Below are 8,334 nucleotides of genomic sequence, written 5' to 3'. Positions count from 1 at the left end.
TTATTACTTGCATGTTATCAAAATGGTATAAAAACAGATTGGGAAAAAATAAACCCACCTTAGCCTCAGAACTGCCTGGGGTCATGCTACAACATTGTCTAATTGTCTTTTTTCTTTTTAATCCTCACTCCTGATCTGGAGAACTCGTTGATTGACTGGGCTGGCTTGGTCTAATGAGTCACGGACATCTATCCTGACCCCGACTGCTGTGTACTCACAGACTCAGACATGGCCCTCAGTGGCAGCCCCGTCTGGGGCCTTACCATAGGCTGGACACTCACAACAGGCTGCTCCTCTCTACCCTTGAGTCTCCAGGTCCATCTCACTTCATAATGCTCAAGCTGCCCACTGTTTTTCTTTCCCAGCTGCCTACGACATACTTGCACATTGTGGTGACTCTGGCTAAAGACTGACCCCATGGCTGGTAGGCCCCTGGGAAACATCCTCCATCCATGCCACATGATGTGGTGACAAGCAGGTATCTATGTGCCATGAGTCTGCAGATCCCTGTCTTTCTCTTCCTGTGCTGTACTGCCTGGATTTGATTTGATTTGATTTGATTTGATATTTACGTGTCCTAGACATAAGACAGCTTTGGCCACCAAGCCAGGCATCAAGCTAGGATGAACAAAGACTGTCATCTACTCTGCCCCTGACCGATACAAGGCAATGCCACCAACAAGGTGTCTCTTCATCCATTGATGGGTGAGTTATTTATATCATTTTAATTTTATATTTATAGGTATTTATATTATTTTAATTTTAATATAACGTTGATATTATTATAACTAGGGCTGAACTATAATACTCTATCTCAAAGAATAAAAAAGTAAATGATTTATTTTCCATGCATTAAAATTAGAAGAGTTACTATATGAATGAGAGGATAAATGGATGACAGATGGGTGCATTCGTGGATAGATAGATAAAGGGATATAAAATGGATGGATACATGAATGATGAATGGGTAGAGGAATGAATAAATGGAATGATGGATGATGGATGGATGATGAATGATGGAATGATGATGAATGGATGATGGATGGATGGATTGATGGATGGATGATAGATGATGGATGGATGATAGATGATGGATGGATGGTGAATGGATGGGGAGTGATAGATACAGGTGCCTGATTGGATGTGAACAAATGGACAGACAGACACATGATGATAAGGCTGTTAAAGAAACTTGACAATGAAAGAATCTGGTAAAAAAAAGTACATGGGTATCTCCAGTAACCTTTTTTCAGATTACTATGTGTGAGGTTTTATATAATAGAATGTTGGAGAAAACTACTTTTGGAACAAAGGAGGAACTTCTGGTTATTTAGGGATTTTCTGCTGCTCCTTGGCAGTAATGGTGGCACAGAACACCTAAGTTAATAAACAATGAATTGTCATCTGTTTACATTAAACTTGGATGCTGTTTGGATTTCCAAGGCGTTGAGGAGTTTATGAAAAATATCCATGACATAGACCATCAATGGAATATGCTCATTTTTTAAAAATACGCTCATTTTTAAGCCAGGTAGAGCCTGCATGAGTCTGTGGGGTTGTCTAGAAGGCATGGCAGGCAGCCCCCAGCATTGTTCTTCCTCCTCCCTAGATGTCAGTTTCCATTCAGAAGTTACCAGGGTAGTGACCAGACACAAGACTTCAAGAAAGGACAACATACGTATTTTTCCTCTTTTAGAATCAAAGGCACGATATTTAACATTCATAACACATTCATCTTGATGAAATTCTCTTTCCAGAAGCCTAGACTTTGCAGTGCAGGAATGAGCTCCCATCTCTGCTTCTGCAGCTTTCTGCTCCATGGCTGCATTTGGCAAGAACTGCAGAGTCCTTTCCGTACACACCATTCTTCTCACTGAGGAACTACATGAGAGGAGCTGGATGTGGCTCATAAAGTTGTAAAGACAAGAGAAAGACCTACTTACCTTAAAGACAGGCATGGAGGAGACCAGATCTATTTTGGGTATCTGTGAGAGGACCACACCAATGCCCAGTGAAGTGACCAAAACAAATCCTCGGGGACCCATAGAGTATGGTGTCATTTGCTCATAATGTGCTCACATCCCCTACACTCATTCAGCCATCTCTAGTTTAAATGCTTAACAGTTTAAATGCTATGAAAATAGTTGTTAATGTAACTGTTTAGGGGACAATGACAAGAAAAGCTGCACATGTTCATTGTGTGCATAAATTTTGAAAAATTTTTAAAAAAGGTTTCTTGTCTCGAAATGTATATAAGAAATACTCAAGTTAATAAAAAAATTTCTAATAAAAGTTTAAATAAAGATTAAATTCACATACAAAAGGTTTCTTGTTTATATATTATAAGAAGTGTTTCATAATGATATTTCATATATGTGTATTTTGATCACATTCACACACACACCCCAGTACTCTCTTTTGTCCCTGCCACTCTTATTGGTTTACTTCTTTCCTGTAAGTTCCCCTTCTACTATGTCTGTCTGTCTGTCTGTCTGTCTGTCTGTCTGTCTGTCTGTCTGTCTGTCTAAACAGAAATTGGTACCAAAGAGTGGTCTGTTGCTGCTATGGACACAGATGTGTTGTTTGGGGAGAGAGTGGTTGGGGAAGCATTTGGAGCTTTGAGCTATCAGGGCTTAAACCTTGAAGAAGTACTAGTGTAGGGGCTTGGATGGTGGTATTGAGAGCAATGCTGACAACCTGGGTTTGGCTCATGAAGCTCAGTGTAAGGCTCCTGCTCAGCTTAGGTTTAAAAGAATGTGCTCTGAGTAATAAGACACCAGCATGGCCCAAGGGAAAGCTGTGCTTTTCCAGGGCAATTGATGGTGCTCAACTGGAGCCGAAAACTCGGCACGATTAAGACGACACTTGCCTAATGGAAGTGAAATCTTCTGGGGAGTGTCTCCTCAGGACTCACACACAGAAGCTGTCGTCCAGGGGTGTCAAGACCACATCAGGCTGGTAGCTGAATTAGATGATATTTAAGAGTCTCTGTCTTAGTTAGAATTTCTTTTTCTGTGACAAAAGTGACTGGTTCATTTCACCTTATAGCTTATTAAATCCATCACTGAGGGACGCTGGAGCAAAAACTCTATGCAGAAACCTGGAGACAGGAGGTACCTGATGATTACTGGCTTGCTTCTTATGGCTTGCCTAGCAGCCTGCTTTCTTTTGGCACAGAGGAACACCAGCCCAGGTGTTGCACTGCCTACAATGGGCTGAGTCCTCCCATATCTGCCTCAATTAAAAAATGAACCACAGGCTTCCTCCTAGGCCAATCTAATAAGGGTATTTTCTCATTTGAGGTTCCCTTTTCTACAACGATTCTAGTGTGTGTTAAGTTGAAATGGATTTTGGATTCCCAAGGCCTTGAGAAGTTTATGAAAAATGTCCATAAAACATAAAAATATGACTGCTTGTCAATGTAACACACAAACAGAATGCAGTTAAAATAAAACTTTCCCTTTCTTTTTCATTGCCACGATTACATATTAATATTAATATCATGATATACAACATTCCAACTTTAAAAAGTCATAGTCTTTACAAATCCAAGCACTTTAAAAGTTAAATCTCTTTAGAACATGTAAAGTCTCTTACAAAGTTCACACCTCTCTAAAATATCCCCGATCTCTCTAACACTCCAGAATATCTCCCAAACTCCAATCTCTCACAACTGTGAGCTCTTGCAAAGTCAAAATAAGTTAAATATTTTCTTACTCCACGAGGAGAGAACTCTGAAAGGGCACAGCCACAATTAAATCAGAGAGAAACCAAAGTTTAACAGTGAATCTTAGTGCCTAACTTCTGGAAGTCACTCACGCTCTTCTGGGCTTCTCTAAAGGGCTTGGAAATCCATTCACAAAATAATTATCTCTGACCAAACGCAGTCTCACTGGTGGTACTGGCCTTGAAAGGGACCACCGAGAGCAGTTAAGGAATGGTACCCTACGTCAGGGTCAGTCTCTTCTTTAGAGAGCCTGAGAGCTAGGCTATTGATGAAGGTGCAGCCTCGGTTGCAGTGGAGACCCCAGGATTGAGGATGTCACGTAGAGAAGTTGAAAATTGGCACGTGAGAGGTGTGGAGAAGCCATTGGTGGAGACGTGGCCTCAGTTGCAGTGGACATTGCAACATATGAGAGGTGTCAGGGGGGCTGGGGATTTAGCTCAGTGGTAGAGCGCTTACCTAGGAAGCGCAAGGCCCTGGGTTTGGTCCCCAGCTCCGAAAAAAAGAACCAAAAAAAAAAAAAAAAGAGAGGTGTCAGGTTCATGAGAAGCTGTGGAGTGGAGCCAGCCTGAGCCTATGACACAGGCTGTCTACTGCAGATGGTAGAACGAGAGAGGAGCCACCCAAGCCCTTTGGAGCCTGGATAATCATACGGAAGTCCCAGACGCTGGACACTGAGACAGGATTTGATTTACACTTCTGGATGTTGGCTTTGCTTTGTTCTCACTGTAATGGCGCCCTGGTTCTTCCCTCTGAGGTCAGGAAAGCATTCTTTTTATTTTACACAACAGGTAAGAGGTTTTGGATGTTGAAGGAGACCCGTGTCTTCTATATGTAGGAATTTTTAAAGGCTGTGGAAACTGAACTGCACACATGAACATAATGCTATGTTACTCTGTCTTAGTTACTGTTCCATTGCTGTGAGGAGATGCCATGACCAAGGCAACTTACAAAGGAGAGCATGTATTTAAGGGGTTTCTTGCAGTTTCAGAGGATAAATCCATGTGATACTTAGTAGGTTTGGCCCCCATGGATTCATATTTTAGAATGCTTAGCCCACAGGGAATGGCACTACTAGGAGGTGTGGCCTTGTTCAAGTAGGTGTCGCCTTATTGGAGGAAGTGTATCACTACGAGGGTGGGCTTTGAAATCCTCTATGCCTAAGTTCTTCCCAGTGTGGAACACAGTCACTCCTTGCTGCCTTCAACCCAAGATATAGAACTCTCAGCTCTTCCAGTAGCATGTCTGCTTAGAAGCTGACATGCCTCCTGCCATCGATAATAATGGACTACAAACTTTTGGAACTATTAGCTATCCCCAATTAAATATTAATTTCTGTAAGAGTTGCCTTGGTCATGGTGTTTCTTCAGAGCAATAAAACACTGACTAAGACGGTCCATTATCATCATGGAGGGAAGCATAGCAGCAGGCAGGTAGGCAGGCATGGTGCTGGAGTAGCTGAGAGCTCACATAAGATCCATAAAGTGCAGGCAGAAAGAGAAAGACCCTAGGCCTAGCACGAGTTTTTGAAACCTCCAGACAATAGCATACCTCTTCTAACAAAGCCACACCTCCTAATCCTTCCCAAAAGTTCCATTATCTGGGAACCAGAATTTGAATATGTGATCCTATGGGGGCCATTCTCAAACTAACACATTTCTGAGATGTGATGAAGAAGTTTTAAAGCAGAAATTTGTGTTGTGTGGTATGTGTGTGCTGGGGGGAGTGATATATGTGAATGTATGTTTTGTGTGTTCACTCACACAAGCACAGGACTATATGTGCGTATGATATGTCTGTATGTGTGCGTGTGTGTCTGGAGAGGTCAGAGGTCAACATCCTGTGTTTTCTCAGTTGCTTTCCACTTTATCATTTTGAGACAGAATCTCCCACTGAGCCACTACTCACTGATTGGCTAAACTGGCTGGCCAGTGAGCCCTGAGGATCAAATATGTGCCCTTCCCACTTCCACCCAAGTTCTTGGGTTACAAAAGTAGGACCATGCATGGCTTCTATGTGAATTAGTTCTCGTGCTTGTACCACAGGCACTTTACCCATTGAACTATCCCCAACCTCCCAAGCAGAAAATCTACAATACTGGAAGGTACAATACACTCCTGGGTTATGTTATACAGGACATCCTCTGAACCAAGCTACCACCTTCTTGGCTGGGCCTGCTTGCAAAGGGTAGTCACAGCTGGAGTGTTGCCTGCTGAGCTTCCTCACCGTAGGAGAGAACAGGAGGGTCATAGGACCTTTCCCTGAGTATGTGGCCACCCGTCCTGACAAGATGTTTGTAATTCTGCCCTAATTTGCACATGGCCTTGAGGTCCAAGAGAGGCCATAGTATATGGACTAGAAAGTCTAGGGGAAGAAGGAAGCCATCATTCATGCTGCAGGGTGGCTGCTTTGAGGTCATCTATGTTCTTGCTATACTCCTCAGCTATTGCTCTGTGAATGAGTCTGTTAAGCTCTCTGGTTCCTCCAGGTAAATGCTGATATAATCAAACCTTGGATTATCACTGGGACTTTATGAGGAGGGATGGGGGGAATGTTGCCTAGTCACCCCCAAATGAAAAATTCTCACAAGCATATTGCTGAGGTTGGTGGAGCTGGCGAATAGATGCCATGAACACCTCAAGGGGCTGGGTGCTCATAGCTCATGGCTTCTGAGGTTCCAGTGCTGTGGTTTAATAAGCTCAAGGATCTGTAGATCTAGAATCATGGTGATATGAACCCGTGGTAGAGGCCACGCATCTCATGGCAAACAGGAAGCAGAGAGAGAAAAGGATCTAGGGGCACCGCCTTGTAACCTTCTTCGCCTAGAGAGACTCTGCCTTTTAAAGTTTCCCTCGCCTTTCAAAATAGAGCCTACAGGCCTTTGACCCACGAGCCTATGGGAACTAATTTCATATTGAAACCATCCCAAGTGATTTGGTCTCGAAGTCCTGAGATAATAGGTCTGAAGAAGTAATATCGTGGAAGGGTATGGATAGGAAATGTATCTTCATGCCACTCATGCCAAAATCTCCTATATCTATGTTCCTCGAAGAATCTTGCACGTGGGACTCACTTAGGTGTTCTGTAGACCAAGTTCTTCCAAAGCGATGGGCCACAAAATGAACATAGTATTGTATTAGGTGGGGTTATCCAGAGGAACAGGACTGATAGATTGAATACACGTGTGTGTGTGTGTGTGTGTGTGTGTGTGTGTGTGTGTGTGTGTGTGTATGGAACACCCAGCGTTTTGAGTTTTACTGATTCCAGATGTAGTCAAGTTGACAACCAAGATTAGCTACTGTAGTAGTTATTAGTCATAAGACACTAATCTTATTAGAATCATTCCTTCAGTCCACGATAGTCACTGTCAAGTGCTACATGGCCAGTGCCATTGTAGAACACAAGGCAGCTCAATCTATTGTCTTTATCCACTCAAGTTGCTACAGCAAAACACCACAGGCTGGGTAGCATATAAACCCCAGAAGTTAGCTCCTCCTAGCTCCAAACCTGGATGAAGGCAGTGGTGATTTCAGCCTCTGGCCTGCTTTATGATTCACAGAAGTCAGCCTCACTGAGCCCTCACGTAGTATAAAGGAAAAACTAACTCCCTTGTGCTTTTAAAAGGAAACTAATCCACCGGACAGGTGACACACTGCTGTAATTCCAGCACATGACGGGGTGGAGGCAGGAGGATCATCAGTACAAAGCCAGCCTCAGCTACAAAGTCAGTTCAAGGCCAGCTTGGGAGTATGAGATCTTCTCTCAAAAACAAAAAACAAGAATTGAGGAGGCAAAGGTACTAATTCAGTTCATGAGATTCTATGTCTGTACATGATCCCATCTCTTAACCTCCGCTGCAATGGTGCCAACTCAGGAACTTAGAAGCGACACAGATATCCACACGTTGTCTGGTAAGTCCACCTGAGATCATCCAGTTGTTAGGGAACATATGTTTTCTCAGCTGGGTGTAAGTCTTTAAAATTAAATGTGCACTATAAGACTATACGTTGAAAATTATGTTTTGTCTTATAGAAGAACATAATATGCATACAAATAGGAAAGAATGCTAAGTTTGGGGCTTATTCTAGGAAGTATTAGTCAGTTTTCAATTCCTCCATTTTACTGCACAATCTTATCCAGTATTTGCCTCTCACTGGTCTCACACACTAACACACACACCCTGCTGAACCAGTTGGGTCTCTCACAACAGAAGTAAATTAAACCTTAAGCCATTTACTGCACGTTTTAAAAAACATTGTCTTTTTAACTTTTTGAAATTCGCACTCTGGCATGAGAAAACTATTTAAATGGTGACTTCGGGCAGACTTCTTAGCCTGCCAAGCCCGTGTATGTGTTTGTGAAGAGAGACAGTTTGTAAAGCAGAGACTGCTCTCACATCGTTTTTTGAGAATCTCACCAGATAACGGCCATCAACCTTTCCATGCACTCCTGTGTAAAAATGTTAAATAAATGTTAAGTATTTTTATCATTATTATGTAAGAGGGCTTTACCAACTGTGTTGCTAGATGTCTGGGCATCTCAGTTCCCACTTTTGTGTTGCCCCATTCAAATGTTAAGGTTTGGACTGTGTTCTGGGCACAGCGCCTGTG

At 42.7% G+C, this 8,334-nt stretch overlaps 1 long non-coding RNA gene across 1 annotated transcript; it reads left to right on the top strand.

Moving 5' to 3' along the window:
* The first annotated feature begins 365 nt into the window (after positions 1–365).
* Positions 366–2,319, top strand: LOC120100797 (uncharacterized). The gene is made up of 3 exons (XR_015674387.1): positions 366–478; positions 582–705; positions 1,758–2,319. It is a non-coding gene; the product is annotated as an uncharacterized LOC120100797 (long non-coding RNA).
* Positions 2,320–8,334: the final 6,015 nt, after the last annotated feature.

The sequence above is a fragment of the Rattus norvegicus genome, chromosome 2, assembly GCF_021556685.1.
Source record: "Rattus norvegicus strain SHRSP/BbbUtx chromosome 2, alternate assembly SHRSP_T2T, whole genome shotgun sequence".
Taxonomy (NCBI): Eukaryota; Metazoa; Chordata; class Mammalia; order Rodentia; family Muridae; genus Rattus; species Rattus norvegicus.
Note: the sequence above shows the minus strand (reverse complement) of the source record. Positions and strands in the feature narration are given on the sequence as shown.